Here is a 22,445-nt window from a genome sequence, read left to right as displayed (position 1 = left end):
TTCGTATCCAATATTGGATGCATAACATGAAAAACGGAAAATGTTTCGTATCGCGAAAATTATATAATTTTCAATCGATTATTGCTCAGTCGCCGAAATTTTCATACTCAGAGAGTTCATTCTCCTCTAGTTTGCCTTCCAAATTGCCATCGTAAACCACACCTTCTCTCGATTCAATCACGCACGAAAAGCATACTGAAATGATATTCTGGTGGTGAAACCGATTCATTTTTCGTGAGGCATCGTGCACAAATTACGTAACGCGATAAGGGGGGAGGGGGTAGATGTTGCGTTACTTTCTGCTTATTAGAGATAGGAAATTGCGTTACGAAAGGGGGGGGGAGAGGCGGTTCAAAATTCGGATTTTTAGCGTTACGTAATTTGTGCACGACGCCTGAGGACATCGACAAGACAACATCGTTACTGAACGAGCTGAACGGCGAGGGATCGAGGGATTCATTACCTGGCCTGACCTGACCTGAAATGCAATCAGTTTGTTTTAACTGTGAGGGAGCGCAGAAAAGCCGATGCTGATACTCTCGTGACCAAGAGAGTATCAGCATCGAAATACGGTTCCTCGGGAAGACATAGAAGCAGCCGCCACACACACACATACACGCGCGCAACTCTTTTCGTTTGCTGGTAATCGAGAGGAAACCTGGAAAGAAATGATCGTTGCTGAAAAATAATCTGCCAGTTCCCCTTGGAATTGAGAATTACATTCAAGCGAGTTTATTTTAATTTTTTCTATCCATATAATACTGCTACCACATACATTTGGTTTTGTGATTTGTCAATCAAGTGCAGTTAGCAGGAAAGCTTCTGAAGATTATTCTTCAGAACAAGGTTTTTTGTATCCAATATTGGATGCATAAAACCTTGAGTCTCCAACGTAACACTCTCGTTTTTGAAGTCACCCAAATATTTATTTATTCATTCATTCAGGATGGATTTAGATTCAACTTCAAACAAATGATCTCTAAATCAACGATAGTCCTACGTCGCCCTTGCGGTTATACCATAGATATAACCCACTTCCTGTTTTTTCACTTAAATTCTTTTTATTACTTAATTTGGTTTACATTATAATATAATACTACATTTCAAGTGATCAACCTAGGGTTCTACATCTTTAAGTTGCAATGTCAAGTTCTGTAATGATTTTCATCATACACATTATCCGATTGTTTCATATTCCTATTGTAAAATCATGCCCAAACTGTTCTAGTTTTTTTGTTACGTCTTTTTTTTATACCTAAATCTAACTTATAAGATACCCTCCCCAAATTATTTACATTGTCCCAACTTAAACTACTTATCTAACTGGAAATAAATATATCTACCCTAATCCAAAGCCGTTACCTTGAAAGGTAACGACGAGAAAGTCAGGTAGCATAATCATACAGATTTTGTATTATTCCGTGTATTGAGAGAGCGCAACTCTGTTCAAATTTCATAAATTACTATTGATAATTTCATCCAAGGTTTTAATCCCGGCCAGCTGATGTATCTCCGAATTTCGCTTTCTGGGTGGAGAGTTTAGAATCATACGAAGAATTTTGTTTTGTATGCGTTGAAGTTTTAATTTGTGAGTCGGAGCACAGCCCTCCCAAATGGGCATCGCATATGCGATAACTGGAAATATTATTTGTTTGTATACTGCAAGTTTATTCGTTAGAGATAATCGAGAGTATCTATTGATCAGGGGATACAACGACCTGATTAAAATGTTGCATCTTGTGTCTGTTTTGTCAATGTGTGCTCTGAAGGTAAGCTTTCGATCGAAAGTTAGACCCAGATACACTACTTCTGAAGACCATTCAATACTATTGCCATTAAGACTGACTGTTGTATTTTGAGGAGGAACAAGCTTTGGAGTGTTCTTGTGGGGAAACAATATGACTTGTGTCTTTGCTGCATTTATGCATATTTTCCAATTATTGAAATATCCAGACAAAGCATCTAACCCTCTTTGAAGTTTAGATCTTAGTTCTGTGATACTTCTGCCCTTGTAAATGATAGCAGTGTCATCTGCAAATAGTGACAGTTTCCCATCAGATGGGAGTGCGGGAATATCTGAAGTGTAGATATTGAAAAGAATTGGTCCCAAGATGGATCCTTGAGGAACACCTGCATTCACAATGAATTTCTCTGATGAAATATTGTTTATAGAAACATTGGACGCTCTATCAGAAAGATAATTTTTGATAATTCTTATCAAGTATGTAGGAAAACCAAAGTTCTGAAGCTTGTAAATGTGACCATTATGTCAAACATTATCAAATGCTTTTTCAACATCAAGAAGTGCCATGGCAGATGATTTTGAAACTGACTTGTTTCGTCTGATTATATTGTATACTCTACGAAGCTGGTGAATGGTAGAGTGGCCTTTTCGGAATCCAAACTGCTCATCCAAAAATATATTGTGCTCGTCTGCAAAAGCAAGAATGCGCGTTAATATAATTTTTTCGAATACTTTCGAAAATGCTGGGAGAAGGCTAATTGGTCGATAGCTCTTTGAAGAAGAAGGATCTTTTCCGGGTTTTAGTATCGGAATCACTTTTGCCAACTTCCAACTCGAGGGGAAGTAGCCAAGTGATAGACATCTGTTGAAGACAGAAGTCATAATTTCATATAAGTTGTTACTAAGATGTTTCAACTCAATGTTAAATATACTATCGAAGCCGGGGCCTTCATATTCTTCAACGAGCGTATAACCGAGGTAACCTCTTCAGTCGAGATGATTTCATTCTCTTGGGGTGCAGAATGGATATTGCCAATAGCCCTTACAGTATCATTCACCGAAGCTTCAAATGGACTTGTAATGTTCTGGCCAAGATTGTGTGAACTAGCGAAATGGTTGCCAATTGCATTAGCCTTTTCGGCAGGTGTTATCAATCGTTCTGAATTATCAGGTTGAAGAAGAGCAGGAATAGGATTAGACTTGGTCTTGAGGATTTTAGCAAGCCTCCAAAATAGCTTGGAGTTGTTCGGAAGTTTACTAATATCTTTTGCGAATTTTTTGTTACGGAGACCAATCATTCTGGCCTGGATAACCTTGTTCCTACCTATCAGACTCAACAACTCATGAGCCGGGCCAACTTCTTTTACTTCCGCTCCGAAGGAAGACGTAACCAGAGATTTTTCGCCTCAGAAAATCCCAACGACGCCAGCTGGGATTGAACCCAGGCCGATCGGATTGTGAGGCTGTTACGCTAACCATACAACCACTGGCGCCGTCTCTTGTTCCTGTTGGTTGCGACAACTTCTAGTCTGTCGATCTAGTTCAAGAAACAGGGTTGCAAGTTCCTGCATGCTATAAAGCTCCTCAGTAGAAGAGGAATGAGGTGAAGGTTTTGGTGTAGGTGGTAAACCAATAGCTGCAACCTTACTATAGCTCGGTTGCTCCTTTTTTGGCTTTTCGCTAGAAGAGGCCGTTTGGGGGCGACCTGTAGGAAGTGGAAGAGGAGGAAGAACAGGAATCGTGCGAGAAACCATTGGAGGGAACTCTTTGTCAGTAAGTTCTGGAACCTTCTTCCTATTCTGTGTTTTATCAGTAGCTTGCTTCCGGATGCGTTTGAAATCCGTACGTTTTGTACAGCTACGGCTAGTGGCTTGGTGATTTTCGCCACAGTTGACACACTTGCGAGATTCTTCCTCTGGAAGGCTACAAGCGCTTGTTGGATGGTCAGCAGCACACTTTCCACAACGAGTTTTCATGTGGCAATTTTTTGTTCCATGACCGAAACCAAGACAATTAGTACATTGAGTGACGTCCCGATTGTATCGGTCCCATTGTACCGTGATGTTAAAAATGGTCTTGATTTCCCTCAGACGCGTGATGTTGGTCGATCCTTTTTTAATGTGGATCAGATACAAAACATTGGAAAAGCCATTGTCTTGTGATTTGTGTCTTGTCATCCGATGTACAGCCAGCGGTTGTAGACTATGGGATTGCTCTAGTTCCTTTTTGATGTCCTCTGTTTAAATGGCAGGAATACCTCGTAGTACAACCTTAAAAGGTTTTTCAGAAGGTATATCATGAGTGTAAAACTCATGATTGTTCTTTTTCAGGTACGATCCAACGATCTTGTATTGTTCCAAATTGGGACAGGTAACCTTAATCCCTATGCTGCACATTTTGAACACCGGCTGCAATTTCTGCGCCAGTAGCTCGGATCTCAAAGTACCGATGTCCTTTGATGTAGTGAAATAAGGCGGTACCTTCACCTTTTTATCAACATTGACTGGTTCGTCTCCAGTGTGGCCATCCAATAAAGCATAGCGGTTTCTTTCTAATATTGGCTCCTTGCCGGTATCCGATCGATGTCGTTTGTTGGTTCCATGTGGTATGCCTGGGTCGGTTGACCGTGTTTTCCCCATTATCGCAGTCCTCAAGGGCAGACAGGTGGTTGATGAATCGCAGGTAGACAATCTGAAAAGAGAAATAAATAACTTTTAAAAAACAGGTAGTAAATAGAGCTCCAAACACGTCCGTCTCTGTCGACGGTCGGTGTGGAATGATGTGTCTCACCACCAGAATATCGCTTAAGTATGCTTTTTGTATGTGATTGAATCGAGAGAAGGTGTGGATGGCAATTTGGAAGGCAAACTAGAGGGGAATGAACTCTCTGAGCTCGGAACTTTCGGCGACTGAGCAATAATCGATTGCGGGCGCATACAATATTGGATACGGAAATATCCTACTGATGGGGAAGAATAATCTTCAGAAGCTATCCTGTTAATTGCGATTGATTGACAATTTACCAAATAAAATGTATTTGGTCACAGTGTTACATGGATAGCATTCAAATAAACTCTTTCACATGAATGTATTTTTAAATTCCCAGAGGAACTGGCAGATTATTTTCAGTAACGATTAGATATTTCCACATTTTCCTTGATACTGGAAGCCCAGTATCAAGGAAAAGTATGGTTAATATAAACTGACCAGACGTCCCGCGTTACGCGGGACATCTGGTCTATCATCTATCCGAAATTACTCCATTTTTTGAAAGCATACGTTAACACTAAAATCGATGAAAAATGAATAGAAATTTTCGAGCATTCCATTCGGTAATTTGAAGAAAATTGTAGAATTTGAATCGTGCTTGTCAGCCGTAAATGCTCTGATTGAGTGAGTGATTTTCGGGCGTAAATAAAATCTAAACCACCGAAAAATCACAACTGAGTGCCGATACTCAGAAAGAAATAATACTGATCAGTTTAGACTCGCTGAACTATGGTTTATGCTCAGATGACGTATATACATAACGTTTTGTTTTATGTGTCCCGCGTTAGAGCTCTGACCATCTGGTCACTTTAGGTTAATACTAACTCGATAACCACCTGTTAATAGTACTTGATTGAAAAAAAAAAGACGGTGGGTAATGTCGGTGACATAACCGGAGTGACGTAGGACTATACAAAGGGGACAGCTTTTGCTAAATATATATTTTAAATATATTGTTTTATTTTCTTCTTCTACGTGAATTCCTACCTATCTACCTGAAAAATGGATTAGTTTACTGTTTACTCTTTATGAACATGTTGGGGGTTCTGAAAAGAACTTTTGGTGTTGTGTTTTTGCGTTTTCTCTTGCCGACAGCAATCTTTGTGTTTGTGGCCACGGTTACCACGACATCGAGCACGTTGTTTGGTCGTGCGAGTTGTATCTTGTCGCCAGATCGAATTTAGAAAACTCCCTCAGGGCTAGAGGAAGACAGCCCAATGTGCCGGTGAGAGATGTGTTGGCTCGGTTAGACCTTGATGTAATCCTTGATTTGTCCCAAATCTATATTTTCCTTAAAGATATCGATGTTCGTGTGTGATTATGCTTATATCCTTACATCCTTTGCGTGCAATTGGTCCCCTTGCTACAAACAGTAGAATAAGTTGAAATGTAAATACACAATAGATATACGAATAGATTTAAGAATTGAGTGTGTGAGATTATCATTATTGTAACAATTTCCTTATATCCCATCCTTTTCCTGAACAAATATGTCACCCTACTAAACTCGAGTAGACCGCGAGTAATCGGTTTTCTACCTTACTTACCTTAGATTTAGAAAATGTTTATGTATAGTAATAAAAATATAATTAAGAATTCGGCTCCTTTAAACTTATGTAACTGAGCCTGTAAAAATAAACGAATTTAATAACAAAAAAAAGAACAGAGCAGCAGGAAATACATAGCTCATCGTGTTGCTCCTTAGTTATTTCTCTATACAATGCAGATGTAACGTCAGTCAATTTTCAACATCAGTTATCAACTAAAGAAAGCAGTTCTTGCTACCGAGAAAATTCGTTAATGCCTCCTGCATACAATGTGTTGTAATTTGAAGCCACTTTTAATTCCAAATTTTAAATTTTAACACCAATAACACTGGTACGAACAAGCATAAACAAAAAAACAGTTTATATTATATGTCAAGAATTTAGAATGCATCGGTATTGTGAAAAACTTTTGATAACTCTTCTTTGAATGGTTTAATGGCCCTGAAAAGCGCCGTGTTTTACGGTGGCTGGTTTTGCCACCAAAGCAGTCTGTATAAATAAACTTTTACCTTCTTCTACCTGCTGTCGTTTTTCGATTGCATTTGCCACTACCTGAAACTAGTTGTTGCCTTGATGAGCGCCGAACCGAAGCTGCTCTGTTCTTGATGCATGTTTTCTGATTGTCGTGAGCAGCTTTGCAAGCCAACTCGAGCACTCCGACGGTCGAAACTCTATAATCGCTGTTAGGTATACTGGTGCTCCGGCACCAATCCGTCCGGCCTAGTTACCCTTGCGGAGCAACCAATGAATGCGACCAACAGGGAACTGGAGACCTGCACGGTTCGAGTAAGACTTTGCCTTTCCCTTAACTTGTCCTCCTTTGTTACGTCCACGTTGCTGCTTGTTTTCTTTTTATGATGTGATGCGATGCGATGTTAAACGATGCCGTACAACCACACTGGTTTACGGTTTGAAAGAAAATGAGATATTTTTTTGGGATCCGCGCGTTTTATACTCTAGCGGTACACGCTCACAGGATAGAGACAAATCGGCAGACTCAGCCAAAGGGGCGAGTCCAACGAGACGAACGAATGAGCGTTAAAAGGCAGCGATGGCAAAAAAAATACATTCATTACGATTTGTTCGCTCGTTGGATTCACATGCAGGCTAAAAAGGGTCCTTTTCAGGATCACAAAATTATCTTCAATGTAAAGAGTTTATTGTTTTGTTATCACTCAATATCCACATCTTGTTCGGCTAAACCTTCCTGTTTAGCGATTGCGTTTGCCACTCGCCACAAGATTCAAAGTTGGAAGATTTCTCCCCATCCAGCTTGGGACATGTTGGGTCATAATTAAGACCCGGAACAAAAATGTCCAACTAAATATGTCGCATTACAGGTCCGTCCAATTAGCTAAATGTCGAACTAAATGTAAATTACTGTACTTTCAATCTGGAAGCAATTTAAGAATTGGTGAAAATTTAATAATCGAGAAAGTCCCCAACCATCAATAAGCTCAGCACAACTGCCAAATTCTCATACTCATCATATCCTGGCAAACAAATTGTGAAAAAATCAATTTGTGTTTTATTATTGTTTTGGATAAAATTTTAGGATACATTGAACTGTATTTCGTAAACTCTTTTTTGAAAAGTTTAATGGCCCTGAAAAGCGCCGTGTTTTATGGAATGGTTCCAATTTAGAAAACTTAGTACTCGTGGTTTTGAAAAAAAACCATTTCGAACGCCCTCGATGCCGCCTTGTTCTGAATTTGCCACCAAAGCAGTTTGTATAAAGAACAAACTTTTTTCTTCTGCTACCTGATGCCGTTTTGCGATTGCGTTTGCCACTCGCTGCAACTGCCTGTTGTCTTGATGTCCACCGAACCGGTAAAGGAGGAAAAGTGAACTTTCCCTTCACTTTTCCTCCTTTACCATATCCAGACATGGCTGCTTGGGTTGGTTTGTTGATGTGTTGTGATGCGAACCGATGTGGTGTACGGTTTGAATGAGAATGATCGTTACGGCAGCGGAGCGGGGATTTTTAAGCTGACTGGCTGGCTCGAGAATTACGCATGTGTGAGACTGCGACCAATGTTTCGTTCATTTTTTTCTTTTTCCTTTCCAATCGTGCTTCATTCTATTTCGCTGCTGCTCTGGTTGCCCGTTTTGGTCGGTACGATTTGAGGAGCACAAAATGGACCAATCAAAAATGAGCACATAGTGCATTTGGACAATGCAATTATTTATCTCAAGAAAAATGAAATGTTATTCATTATGATAGATGCGTAGATATATCACAACAGCGACAACATGCTCCAATCGCTGTTCAATTAGAACTGAGAGGATTTCCGAGTGGCGCTCGCTTATATACCGATTGGTGATTTCAATAACCTGTTTTGAAAGCAATTATAAGACTATTGAAACAAGTTTTTGGATCAAAAAGTAACAAGTATAGAACGCGTAGACATTTTATCTTTCGAATGAAGTGTTTATCATACCATTTCGTTCAGTTGTTTAGGAGCTATTAGCGCTCAAAATCTCGGTCTCCGGCGTAACGCTTTCGTTTTCGAAACTTTGATTTTACACCCCGGTATAGAAATGAAAGACGTAGTCCTACGTCAAAACTCGACCGTTCCGTCCAAAGGTTTCTTTTCAAGTCCCCCTTTCTATCTTTTCAAGCTTGGTCGTCAACCTCTTGACCCGGTCATTACCCTCATGATCTCAGGTCCAGGTCCGAATTCCCATTTTTGGACCTATTTTAATATTTGCCGCCCATGCCAATGACATCTGGTGGCGAGTGGTGGCATCTCCGGTTAAGGGCCGTGTACCCAGTTGAGGCGGTGCAAGTGAGGCGTGAAGCGGTGAAAATTCACGCAACCCTACGCTTAGCTTTTTCCCGACGGTGATTCATCAAAATTCGCGAACTAAAACGCGCTAATTTCGTGTTCAAAAAGTTGCTCTATACAAAATGTTTTCCACCTCGAAAAAACGCCCTATGCAAAATATCAACTCAATCGGACATAAGAGAAAGTGGCGCAATTGACCGCTTTGTTAGAGCTTTTTTAAAATCGAAAAATCACCTAAAGGGAAAGTAAAGGAAATCGGGGTTATCGAAAAATTTTTTTGATGCCAAATGTCTTAAAATTGTATGAAATCTCGGAAATTTTTTTTTGTGGTTTTTTGATTTTCATAAAACTCAAACTTTGACCGCTTTGCGCCATTCTCCCTCAAGTTCGATTGAGCTGATATTTTTCATAGGGTGTTTTTTTGAGGTGGTGAATCTTTTTTTATGGGGTAACTTTTTGAAATTAGAGAGGACCATTTTCATTGGCACCCTAATGGGCATGTTCTAAATGATAGGAAGAACAAGGGGACATGAAGCAATAATGATTATGTGGGTCTACACAGCCATTGTGTGGCCTAGAATAACCTATACCTCATTAGCATGGTGGCGTTGCTATAACTGGATCAATAATTCCTTGTGTAGCAAGGAAGAATCGATATCGCTCGAATACGTGCTCTCTGGGTTTCTAATTCAATGGGATGATGGAAGCCGAAGATATTGAATTCGAAACTGTCGAACGAACAGCATGTGTCGTACGTTGTAGATAAAACGTCCAAAAAATCGTGATTTATTATGACTTTTGGTCGTTATGGTGACGAAAAATTGCAATGGTTTTAAAATCATGAAACTTTTGTTCTAGACTAGTCCGATTGGCACCATTTGGCCCATATCTTAATGCGGACGCTACACGATTCGGCCAACGTTTGGGTCTAATGTTAGACTCCAACATTTGACTCAATGAATCGACAAATGTTGTGTAGGGTGCATACAGGGCTTAGTAATTGTAGATTCCTTCTTCCCACAGTTGGAGTGCTTGTAACACTGTCATGTAACGTTAATATGACTAATGTCGTGTTCTGGCAGCATTGTACAGCGGTATGTCAGTGGTGGTGTCATCCATTCAGTGCAGACTCTCAAGTAGGAAAGACGTGTTCAATTTGCTCGACCAATTGGCGATCTAACGTACAAATCTACACCTAGGCGGCGCTGCGGTGAAAGTGATGATGGTTTTAAATTTTGCCATGTGAGCTTATGGAAGGTCTGTAGTTCTTTCCATGAATTACAATGTTATAATCATAAAAGATTATTTGATTGCGATGAGTTTGTAAGAAATTTAATTCTGCGCAATTTTATATATAACATATTATCTATTTACCTCTTTCAGTAGTGAAAACCATAAAAATGTTGACAATGGTTGAATTAAAGAAGGAAATTCGAGAGCACAATCAAACACAAGTAGAAAAATGTACGATTCCTGCATGTGAGAACTACCTTGGAAAGCCCGGAAGTAAAATATACGTGATTTGTTTTTAAGTTTTAGGTTACATTAGCATCATTTTCTTAGTTCAAAAACAAAATCCAGATGTCTCACCGATCGTTTACGTTTTGCGTTAGACCGCCAATATCCGCGTCGATAGGTTCTACAGCAATCGTGTGTGCAGGCACCGCGGGCCCTAAATATTTACATTGGCGATCCTGCCAGTTGTGTACACATTTTTTATAGAATCAATCGGCAAGGGTATTTAAAAAGTTGATTGTTGGTGGCGAATGGCGTGTAAAGAAAACCGACGAGAAAAAAGGGGGTGTAGAGAAAACCACCGGTGGAAAAAATTGTAAGGGGTTGTATCTAGGACACGACCGCATATTTTCGACGTAGAACTATGCAATTATATTATGCAATCCACTTGTTTACCACTTCGAATATTATTTTAGAATGTATCGAAATTTTTGTAATAGATTATGTTCTTCGTTACAAATAAATTTGATGAACGTCCTTTTACGTTTGATATGATGCCTAGGACTATCAAAATATGTAAAAATGTACATTTTACTCTGAAAATATTGCTCATCTCATGTTTACGTAGTTCTCGAACCGCGAAAGTTCATTCACCTCTAGTATCTGAAATGACGATTTTCCTACGCTTCTTAGTTTTAAAGTACGTTTAAGGGAAACATATTCCGGTCTGCACAACGACAAGCGAGTACAAAAGTACTCAACACCAAAAAATACCCCCGGCTTGCATGTATTTGCAAAGTGGATTCCCCGAGGCACATCAATTTTGAAGTCAGTGTTAGGAAAACACAGCTCAGTGGGGAAAAAATACCCCCGACTTGCATGTTTCGACAAAGCGGATTCCCCGAGGCACATTGATTTTGAAGTTCGTGTTAGGGAAACACAGCTCGGTGGGAACAAAAATATCCCTGACTTGCATGTATATTTGCAGAGCGGATTTCCACAGGTACATCGATTTTGAGGTCTGTGTTGGGGAAACCGTAAATCGGGCCAATCAAAGCTTGACAGTTAGGGCGTTTAAATAACGCTTGACATTTTATAGTTATTCAATTGTTCATCTCATGAAAAATGATATTTTATTAATTGTGATAGACGCGTAGAAATATTTCCTATCAATTGATGCAAACATCTTTCCGATCTGTTAATAAATGTTCGAGTAATAAGCACTCGAAATATGGGTAGGATTAGCACACAAAATCGGCAGAACAAATGTATGGTAATAAAGGAAGTTCTTCCAGTTTTCATAAATTTAAACCGTTTAGAGATTAGCGAATTGTAATGTTTAGCATATCAAACAAATCTTAGAGAATTTCCGATTCGATTGGTATGCAAATCATGAGAATTCGTAAAAATAGTTATTAACGTAAAAATAGTTATTAAAGTTAACTTTATTTTATAAAAACGTGACCTGTTTTCTGATTTGGCACCTTTCCTGAAAGACGTAGCTCTACGTCAAAAAGTTGTGATAGCTTGATGCCTTCAGTGAGTAAAGAAAACCACGAACCAATGAAATGGCCAGTTGAGACAAGTTCTTTTATGTGTATAAAAAACCACAAAATAGAAATGACGAATTTACAACGGTCAAAGAGAAAAATAGATGGGTGCGTAAGGAAAACCACTCTAGATGACAAAATGGCGTGTAAGAACGACCGTCCACGATTATGTGTAATGAAAACACCACAAAAAGGCGTGTAAAGAAAACCACTGAGAAAAGGGAAAAGCGTTGTTTCTTCGTGTTTCTTCGAGGCAAGAATTCTACGCCAAATCAAGCGATTTTCAATAAATGACGGTACTAATTGTCAAATACCATCAAACTTTTCGATAAGTTACGCATACGTGACGGACCACATACCGAAGTGCTCGAAAATAAACAGAGTACACGGGACAAAATTTATTATTAGGACTACGTCTTTCATTTCTATACTGCGGGGTAAGTTCAAAGTTTCGTAAACGAGAGTGTTATACCGGCGCAACAAAATTTTGAGCGTTAATACCTCCTGAACTACTGAACGTAAGTATATGATCAAAAAAAACGCCCTATGCAAAATATCAACTCAATCGGACATAAGAGAAAGTGGCGCAATTGACCGCTTTGTTAGAGCTTTTTTAAAATCGAAAAATCACCTAAAGGGAAAGTAAAGGAAATCGGGGTTATCGAAAAATTTTTTTGATGCCAAATGTCTTAAAATTGTATGAAATCTCGGAAATTTTTTTTTGTGGTTTTTTGATTTTCATAAAACTCAAACTTTGACCGCTTTGCGCCATTCTCCCTCAAGTTCGATTGAGCTGATATTTTTCATAGGGTGTTTTTTTGAGGTGGTGAATCTTTTTTTATGGGGTAACTTTTTGAAATTAGAGAGGACCATTTTCATTGGCACCCTAATGGGCATGTTCTAAATGATAGGAAGAACAAGGGGACATGAAGCAATAATGATTATGTGGGTCTACACAGCCATTGTGTGGCCTAGAATAACCTATACCTCATTAGCATGGTGGCGTTGCTATAACTGGATCAATAATTCCTTGTGTAGCAAGGAAGAATCGATATCGCTCGAATACGTGCTCTCTGGGTTTCTAATTCAATGGGATGATGGAAGCCGAAGATATTGAATTCGAAACTGTCGAACGAACAGCATGTGTCGTACGTTGTAGATAAAACGTCCAAAAAATCGTGATTTATTATGACTTTTGGTCGTTATGGTGACGAAAAATTGCAATGGTTTTAAAATCATGAAACTTTTGTTCTAGACTAGTCCGATTGGCACCATTTGGCCCATATCTTAATGCGGACGCTACACGATTCGGCCAACGTTTGGGTCTAATGTTAGACTCCAACATTTGACTCAATGAATCGACAAATGTTGTGTAGGGTGCATACAGGGCTTAGTAATTGTAGATTCCTTCTTCCCACAGTTGGAGTGCTTGTAACACTGTCATGTAACGTTAATATGACTAATGTCGTGTTCTGGCAGCATTGTACAGCGGTATGTCAGTGGTGGTGTCATCCATTCAGTGCAGACTCTCAAGTAGGAAAGACGTGTTCAATTTGCTCGACCAATTGGCGATCTAACGTACAAATCTACACCTAGGCGGCGCTGCGGTGAAAGTGATGATGGTTTTAAATTTTGCCATGTGAGCTTATGGAAGGTCTGTAGTTCTTTCCATGAATTACAATGTTATAATCATAAAAGATTATTTGATTGCGATGAGTTTGTAAGAAATTTAATTCTGCGCAATTTTATATATAACATATTATCTATTTACCTCTTTCAGTAGTGAAAACCATAAAAATGTTGACAATGGTTGAATTAAAGAAGGAAATTCGAGAGCACAATCAAACACAAGTAGAAAAATGTACGATTCCTGCATGTGAGAACTACCTTGGAAAGCCCGGAAGTAAAATATACGTGATTTGTTTTTAAGTTTTAGGTTACATTAGCATCATTTTCTTAGTTCAAAAACAAAATCCAGATGTCTCACCGATCGTTTACGTTTTGCGTTAGACCGCCAATATCTGCGTCGATAGGTTCTACAGCAATCGTGTGTGCAGGCACCGCGGGCCCTAAATATTTACATTGGCGATCCTGCCAGTTGTGTACACATTTTTTATAGAATCAATCGGCAAGGGTATTTAAAAAGTTGATTGTTGGTGGCGAATGGCGTGTAAAGAAAACCGACGAGAAAAAAGGGGGTGTAGAGAAAACCACCGGTGGAAAAAATTGTAAGGGGTTGTATCTAGGACACGACCGCATATTTTCGACGTAGAACTATGCAATTATATTATGCAATCCACTTGTTTACCACTTCGAATATTATTTTAGAATGTATCGAAATTTTTGTAATAGATTATGTTCTTCGTTACAAATAAATTTGATGAACGTCCTTTTACGTTTGATATGATGCCTAGGACTATCAAAATATGTAAAAATGTACATTTTACTCTGAAAATATTGCTCATCTCATGTTTACGTAGTTCTCGAACCGCGAAAGTTCATTCACCTCTAGTATCTGAAATGACGATTTTCCTACGCTTCTTAGTTTTAAAGTACGTTTAAGGGAAACATATTCCGGTCTGCACAACGACAAGCGAGTACAAAAGTACTCAACACCAAAAAATACCCCCGGCTTGCATGTATTTGCAAAGTGGATTCCCCGAGGCACATCAATTTTGAAGTCAGTGTTAGGAAAACACAGCTCAGTGGGGAAAAAATACCCCCGACTTGCATGTTTCGACAAAGCGGATTCCCCGAGGCACATTGATTTTGAAGTTCGTGTTAGGGAAACACAGCTCGGTGGGAACAAAAATATCCCTGACTTGCATGTATATTTGCAGAGCGGATTTCCACAGGTACATCGATTTTGAGGTCTGTGTTGGGGAAACCGTAAATCGGGCCAATCAAAGCTTGACAGTTAGGGCGTTTAAATAACGCTTGACATTTTATAGTTATTCAATTGTTCATCTCATGAAAAATGATATTTTATTAATTGTGATAGACGCGTAGAAATATTTCCTATCAATTGATGCAAACATCTTTCCGATCTGTTAATAAATGTTCGAGTAATAAGCACTCGAAATATGGGTAGGATTAGCACACAAAATCGGCAGAACAAATGTATGGTAATAAAGGAAGTTCTTCCAGTTTTCATAAATTTAAACCGTTTAGAGATTAGCGAATTGTAATGTTTAGCATATCAAACAAATCTTAGAGAATTTCCGATTCGATTGGTATGCAAATCATGAGAATTCGTAAAAATAGTTATTAACGTAAAAATAGTTATTAAAGTTAACTTTATTTTATAAAAACGTGACCTGTTTTCTGATTTGGCACCTTTCCTGAAAGACGTAGCTCTACGTCAAAAAGTTGTGATAGCTTGATGCCTTCAGTGAGTAAAGAAAACCACGAACCAATGAAATGGCCAGTTGAGACAAGTTCTTTTATGTGTATAAAAAACCACAAAATAGAAATGACGAATTTACAACGGTCAAAGAGAAAAATAGATGGGTGCGTAAGGAAAACCACTCTAGATGACAAAATGGCGTGTAAGAACGACCGTCCACGATTATGTGTAATGAAAACACCACAAAAAGGCGTGTAAAGAAAACCACTGAGAAAAGGGAAAAGCGTTGTTTCTTCGTGTTTCTTCGAGGCAAGAATTCTACGCCAAATCAAGCGATTTTCAATAAATGACGGTACTAATTGTCAAATACCATCAAACTTTTCGATAAGTTACGCATACGTGACGGACCACATACCGAAGTGCTCGAAAATAAACAGAGTACACGGGACAAAATTTATTATTAGGACTACGTCTTTCATTTCTATACTGCGGGGTAAGTTCAAAGTTTCGTAAACGAGAGTGTTATACCGGCGCAACAAAATTTTGAGCGTTAATACCTCCTGAACTACTGAACGTAAGTATATGATCATTAGAAAAATAAAATGTCTTTTTTTGACGTAGGACTACATCTTACATTAGGGGGGCAAATCAGAAAACAGGTCACGTTTTTATGAAATAAAGTTAATGTTAATAACTAATTTTACTACAATTTTACTAATTTTACTCCAACCACACAACAGCCTTGGCAAAGCAGGCGAAAAAAGAGAAGAGTGCAAATATTTATTATATTATATGTCGCTTCTAGGCATCAGTGTTTGGCTTTGTGTGTGTTGCTTGTTCTCGTTGCGCGAAACTTAGGACTTGTGCATTTCCTGTACATGTGAACACCTTCGATACTTTTAGTTACCATTCGTATTTGCTCTCGTGTGCATCGGCTCTGTTCTGATGCAACAAGCTCCTAGCTTTGTTGACGGTTCTGACCGAGAATCGAGAAACGATTTTTCATAAACGGTAATTCTCGCGATGTTTCATTGTTATCGCTGCAACTGTGTGCATCTGTCAGACGCGTGTTTGATGCTTGTAGAAAGACGATGCGCGGAAGATGCCTCTCGTTTAAGACTCAGTGCAATGCGTGCATTGTATTGTTCTCGCAAAGGCAAGAAAGAATCGTTGCTTTTCGAAATGAGTCTACAAAACCACGCATTAAACATTTTCAGGGTCATTTACCAAATTTCGACCTATTCGCAAATACTATCCGAAATGATAAACCAACAAATTTAAAAAAAAAAGATTGCGTAGTCCTACGTCCTAAGCGGTCGTATCTCGGATACAACCCCTCGATTTTTTGACGTAGGACTACGTCTAACCAGAAGATATAGGGTGTGAAATGAAAATCTAAACACTGAACAAGTAGGAAAAAATGCAAGATTTGGAACGCTTATAACTCGAGCATTTCTCAATAGATAGACATTGGTCGCAGTCTCACACATGCGTAATTCTCGGGCGAGCCAGACGATCATTCTCATCCAAACCGTACACCACATCGTTTCGCATCACATCACATCAACAAACTAACACAAGCAGCCATGTCTGGACATGGCAAAGGATGAAAAGTGAAGGGAAAGGCAAAATCCCGCTCGAACCGTGTTGGACTGCAGTTTCCCGTAGGTGTATTCGCCAATTGCTCCGCAAGGATAGCTAGGCCGTGCGCGTCGCCGTTATAGAGTTTCGGCTGCCGAAGTGATGGAGTTGGCTGGCAAAACTGCTTGCGCTTTGGTTCGGTGGGCGTCAAGACAACAACAGGCAGACGCAAACGCAATCGCAAAACGGCAGCAGGTAGCAGAAGAAAAAAATATAGGAGGTTGTGTCCAGGATACGACCGCATTGTTGACGTAGAACTACGCTGTTATATTATAAAACTTCGCAGAACAATACACTAGCTGATCGTATGTCGCAATTTATTTCATGTCAATGCATTGAAAATTTATCTCGAACGCTATTCCGGTGGCCTTTTTCGCAATTGACTCGGTTACAGTCGATTATATCAATATATCTTTGGCACCGCGAGAAAACAACAACAATGACAACACTTGCAAGTATCAAATATCATGTTATTTAGTATTGCCTCAGTGGAATTGAATCTCCAGGCATCGTTCGTACAACGTAAACCAAGCGCAAAACAAGCGTTCGCCATAGCATGCATACAGAGCCATACATTGGTGGCTTGAAACTACAAGGAACATAAACACTTCTCATCATTTTGCGCTATTTTAAAAGAAACACTTCTGTTTATATTACTAGCCTCGAAAAAAGATGCATTACTTTCTCATACTCGAAATAAGCGCAGCTGTCACCCTTAGAGAAGGAAGTTTTGCTACTGGCAAGCGAAACCTAATAACATACAAAATTCCAGAACGACATTCACTTTCTTGGTGATTAAACAAGCGAAATAAACTCTTTTTTAAATATCAACAACCTCGAAAACAGTAGTATTGCTTCATTATGATCAAGACTAGTGCAAATGCAATCCTAGTTGAAGGCAGTTTTGCGACTGGCGCGTGAACCCAAATGACTTATAACATTCCAGTACGACATTCAAGATGCTTGGTATTCCCCAAATGATTTTTTTTGGTGCACAACCTCAACGTCTGCTTCGCCATAACGTCAGTTTAATGCATTGATGCATTCTCAAAGGCACCAACGAAGCCCTTATTATGACGGAAAACCAACAATGTTCATTGCTTGGAAAAAAACTGAATTATGCCACACAGATTGTACTCTGCTGTAACACCCATCGATGCGAATTCACTGATGAGTTTGTCAAGAGCAACCGCCTTCACCACCAGCGGGGGTGGTTGCTGCCTGTAAACGCCGTAACATTTTCGACCGACGCCCCGAAGTCGCCTACTTCGCTGGTGTTCGAAGCGAAGGCTAGGTTCAGTGCGAGCGCTTTTCACTGCACCAACATCGCGTGCATCATTAGATGACGCTTGCCTCGAAATTTTATTGCCCCTAGCAATGCGTTCGTTTTTTGCAGGGCTCGAGCCAGCCTCCCTCTTCTTCTTGTTCATCACTCACTATGCGAAACGTCCAATTCATGACGCGGAAAGAAAAACACACGGTACGAATAACGCGAAAAACGAACTGAAAAAACCACACGACGATATCCAAGTTGAATTACCACTGGTGGGGTCCATTCTTAGATCGAAGTGCAGCGAAAGCAAAGTGAACTGGATTGCTCAACAGTCCGATGCCGAATGAAATTATGCCTCAGCGAGATCCACTGTTTACACTCTAGGCAAGTGTTCCACTTCATTCTTCTTCTTTTCCTTTGTTCACGATGACTTTGTATCATACGATTTCTCCTTCGTTGCTCGTCGATAAGTTGCTCGTTATTGACAGCTCTGTTCGGGAAACCACACAAATGGACTAAACAAATGTATGGGAAAATAGAAACGCTTTAAGTTTTCATGAATTTTAACCATTTACAAACCAAGGGATTCTAATGTATAGCATATTAAACAAATCTTAGGGAATTTCCGATTCATTTTGTATGTAAATCGCCAAAATCCGTTCGCAGCAAAAATAGTTATTAACGCTAACTTTATTTCATAAAAACGTGACCTGTTTTCTGATTTGGCACTCTTAATGAAAGACGTAGTTCTACGTCAAAAGTTTGTTCTTCATACAAACTGCTTTGGTGGCAAATCCAGAACAAGGCAGCATCGAGGGCGTTCGAAATGGTTTTTGACGTAAGATTTCTATACCGGGGTGTAAAATCAAAGTTTCGAGACCGAAAGTGTTACGCCGGAGACCGAGATTTTGAGCGTTAATAGCTCCTGAACAACTGAACGAAATGGTATGATAAACACTTCATTCGAAAGATAAAATGTCTACGCGTTATATACTTGTTACTTTTTGATCCAAAAACTTCTTTCAATAGCCTTAAAATTGTTCTCGAAACAGGCTATTGAAATCACCAATCGGTATATAAGCGAGCGCCGCTCGAAAATCCACTCAGTTCTAATTGAACAGCGATTGGAGCATGTTGTCGCTGTTGTGGTGAAGCTCTTCGTTTATCATAAAAGCGCTGATGAACGGCGTCACCAAGAGCCTGTTTGTGCACCTTAGGCCAGAAGGGAATCCATCAGGAGGAGAGTGATGCCACAAACGGTTCCCCGGGAAGACATCGCTACACACACATACACGCGCGGAATTCTTTCCGTTTGGATGCCATTCAGCATCGAGAAAGTTCCGGAAAGATCTAATAATTTCTGGAAAATAATCTGCCAGTTCCTCTGGGAATTTAAAAATACATTCATGTGAAAGAGTTTGTTCCAATGTTTTCTAACCATATAACACAGCGATCAAATACATTTTATTTTGTAATTTTTCAACCAAGTGTAATTAGCAGGAAAGCTTCTGAAGATTATTCTTCCCCATCAGTAGGATATTTCTGTATCCAATATTGTATGCGCACGCATTCGATTATTGCTCAGTCGCCGAAAGTTCCGAGCTCAGAGAGTTCATTCCCCTCTAGTTTGCCTTCCAAATTGCCATCGTAAACCACACCTTCTCTCGATTCAATCACACACATAAAGCATACTTAAGCGATATTCTGGATGTGATACGCATTGATTTTTTGTGAGGACATCGACAAGACAACATTGTTGCCTAACGTGCTGGAGGAGGTGAATGGCGAAGGATCGACACATACACGCACAGAATTCATTCCGTTTGGATGCCATTCAGCATCGAGAAAGTTCCGTAAAGATCTAATCATTGCTGGAAAATAATCTGCCAGTTCCTCTGGGAATTTAAAAATACATTCATGTGAAAGAGTTTATTTTAATGTTTTCTATCCATGTAACACTGTGACCAAATATTTTTCAATCAGGTGCTATTAACAGGTGGTTATCGAGTTAGTATTAACCACTTGTGGGCTTGTGGAAATGTGGAAATATCTAATCGTTGCTGGAAAATAATCTGCCAGTTCCCCTTGGAATTGAAAATTACATTCAAGCGAAAGAGTTTACTTTAATGTCTTCTATTCATAAAATATCCATATAATACATTTGGTTTTGTGATTTTGTAACCGGTAGGTTCCATATCATATGGTGTCTTTGACACATTTCAACACACCCACATCACAACACAACAAACTACACACACAAAAACTGCGCACAATGCGAATACTGCAGCGTGTCATTCCCCTGGTAATCGAAGGCAGATGGCTGCGTCGGTTTAAGCTGTAGTAAGAACCGCATTTGAAGTGTTCTACACACCGCTCACTAGGCAGGGCTCTCAGCCAGATAGCGAAGGTACAAACCCATTGTCGGAGTTGGGTTTTTTCCGCTTCCCTCCAACAATAGGCTTGAACACTCGGCTAAAGGCGATGGTCAGTCTTTCTGCCTAGAACTATGAACGGGAGTAGCAGTGCGCGTCGTGTGTAGCATAAAAGAAATAAAGAAACAGTTGGTGGAAGGAATTGTAGAATAATTGAGTTTGTGAAAAATAGAAATAGGAACCTGAAAAATAATTAATTATATACTTACCTGGAAAACCTGAAAAAGAAAAAAAAACTGAAAAAAGGTAAAGTAAAATAAAACGAGCATGTGGTGGGCGAGTGGTGGTGGTCTCCGATCGATACAGTGCTAACCTCAACTGTACAGGTCCGCACAGTGGGCTTTTTTATGTCTTCTCCAAAATAGGCATCAACCACAACTTTCTAGGTAGAAAGTGTAGAGAGCCACCAACAAACTTAAGCGATTGGCTTACAGCAAGACCGGGCACTCTAACCGCAACTTTTACAACCAACTGCGAAGGACAATCGAACCTAGACAGACGTGTCCCAGAGGACGAAACAGGAAGACATATGCACACAAGGATATGGATAAACAACGTATCACACCAAATTAAGGACCACACCACATTGCTCAAATACATAACGATTGCGCAAGTATACAAAACCATAAACTGTGACGTCACAAATAGTAAAGTATATCAAAACACATAGAAAAGTATATGTTTAGAATTAAATTAAAAGTAAAAGAAGTATTTACACATAGAATTTATATAGTACGCCACTACCAACATAATACACGTGTAATAAATTAAAAGTTTTGTTTACATAAATTTTCATTTGTACACATAAAGGGTGTGTCACATCAAATTGCATCACGGAAAAAACGCTGTAGAAATTGAATTTTTAGGAATTATATCTTCAGCTTTGGTTTTATAATCAGATAAGAGTGTATAGATTACGTTGGCCATGCTTCACTGTCAATTTTTCGTAAATTTGGAAAAATGTCGTCGAACGAAAAAAGAGCGTCGTGAATTAATCTTGTACACTCATTTCGAGAATCCGGAGTTGTCACATCGGGACATCGGTAAGATGCTGGGAATCGTCCAATCCACGGTCAGCAGAGTACTAAAACGATACTTCGAGAACCTAACCATCGACCAGAAGGTGAAGAACGGCAAAAATGGATGCTCCGTCAGTGAAAAAGATCACAAGCGCGTAGTTAAGCAGTTTAGACGTGATCCGAGAAGTTCGGTCCGGGATGTCGCCAATAAGCTGAATTTGTCAAGTTCATTCGTCCAGCGGACCAAGCAGCGGGAGGGCCTGCGTACATACAAGGTTCAGAAGGCTCCTAACCGCGACGAAAGGCAAAACATGGTGGGGAAGACGCGAGCCCGGAAGCTGTACACCGAAATGCTGACGAAGCCACATTGCCTGGTAATGGACGACGAAACCTACGTCAAAGTGGACTTTCGTCAGCTGCCGGACCTGTTGTTCTTCTCCGCAGAGGGCAAATTCAGCGTTCCGGAGGAGATTCGCAAGCAGAAACTATCCAAGTTTGCCAAAAAGTACATGGTGTGGCAAGCGATCTGCTCTTGCGGAAAGCGGAGCGTCCCCTTCGTGATGACCGGCACGGTAAACGGGCAGGTTTACCTTAAGGAGTGCCTACAGAAGCGCTTACTACCACTATTGAAGAAGCACGAGGGCCCAACCATCTTCTAGCCGGATCTCGCTTCGTGCCACTATTCAAAGGACGTGTTGGAGTGGTACGAAGCCAACGGGGTCACCTTCGTGCCAAAGGAAATGAACCCGCCCAACGCGCCGGAGCTTCGCCCAATAGAGAAATATTGGGCGATTATGAAGCAGGCCCTCCGGAAGAACCCAAAAGTTGTCAAATCGGAGGCGGACTTCAAGAGAAAATGGATTTCTGTTCAAAAAACAGG

At 39.8% G+C, this 22,445-nt stretch overlaps 1 protein-coding gene and 1 long non-coding RNA gene across 2 annotated transcripts in view; both read left to right on the top strand.

Annotated features, from left to right (window-relative positions):
- The window catches only part of LOC129763622 (uncharacterized), a 257,711-nt gene that overhangs the window by 19,112 nt on the left and 216,154 nt on the right, over positions 1-22,445 (top strand). The gene's annotated exons all lie outside the window — the stretch shown is intronic.
- Positions 20,615-21,335, top strand: LOC129763625 (uncharacterized). The gene is made up of 2 exons (XR_008740994.1): positions 20,615-20,792; positions 20,873-21,335. It is a non-coding gene; the product is annotated as an uncharacterized LOC129763625 (long non-coding RNA).

The sequence above is a fragment of the Toxorhynchites rutilus genome, chromosome 1, assembly GCF_029784135.1.
Source record: "Toxorhynchites rutilus septentrionalis strain SRP chromosome 1, ASM2978413v1, whole genome shotgun sequence".
NCBI classification, from domain to species: domain Eukaryota; kingdom Metazoa; phylum Arthropoda; class Insecta; order Diptera; family Culicidae; genus Toxorhynchites; species Toxorhynchites rutilus.
The sequence above is the reverse complement of the archived record's forward strand: the minus strand, read 5'-3'. Positions and strand labels throughout refer to the sequence as shown.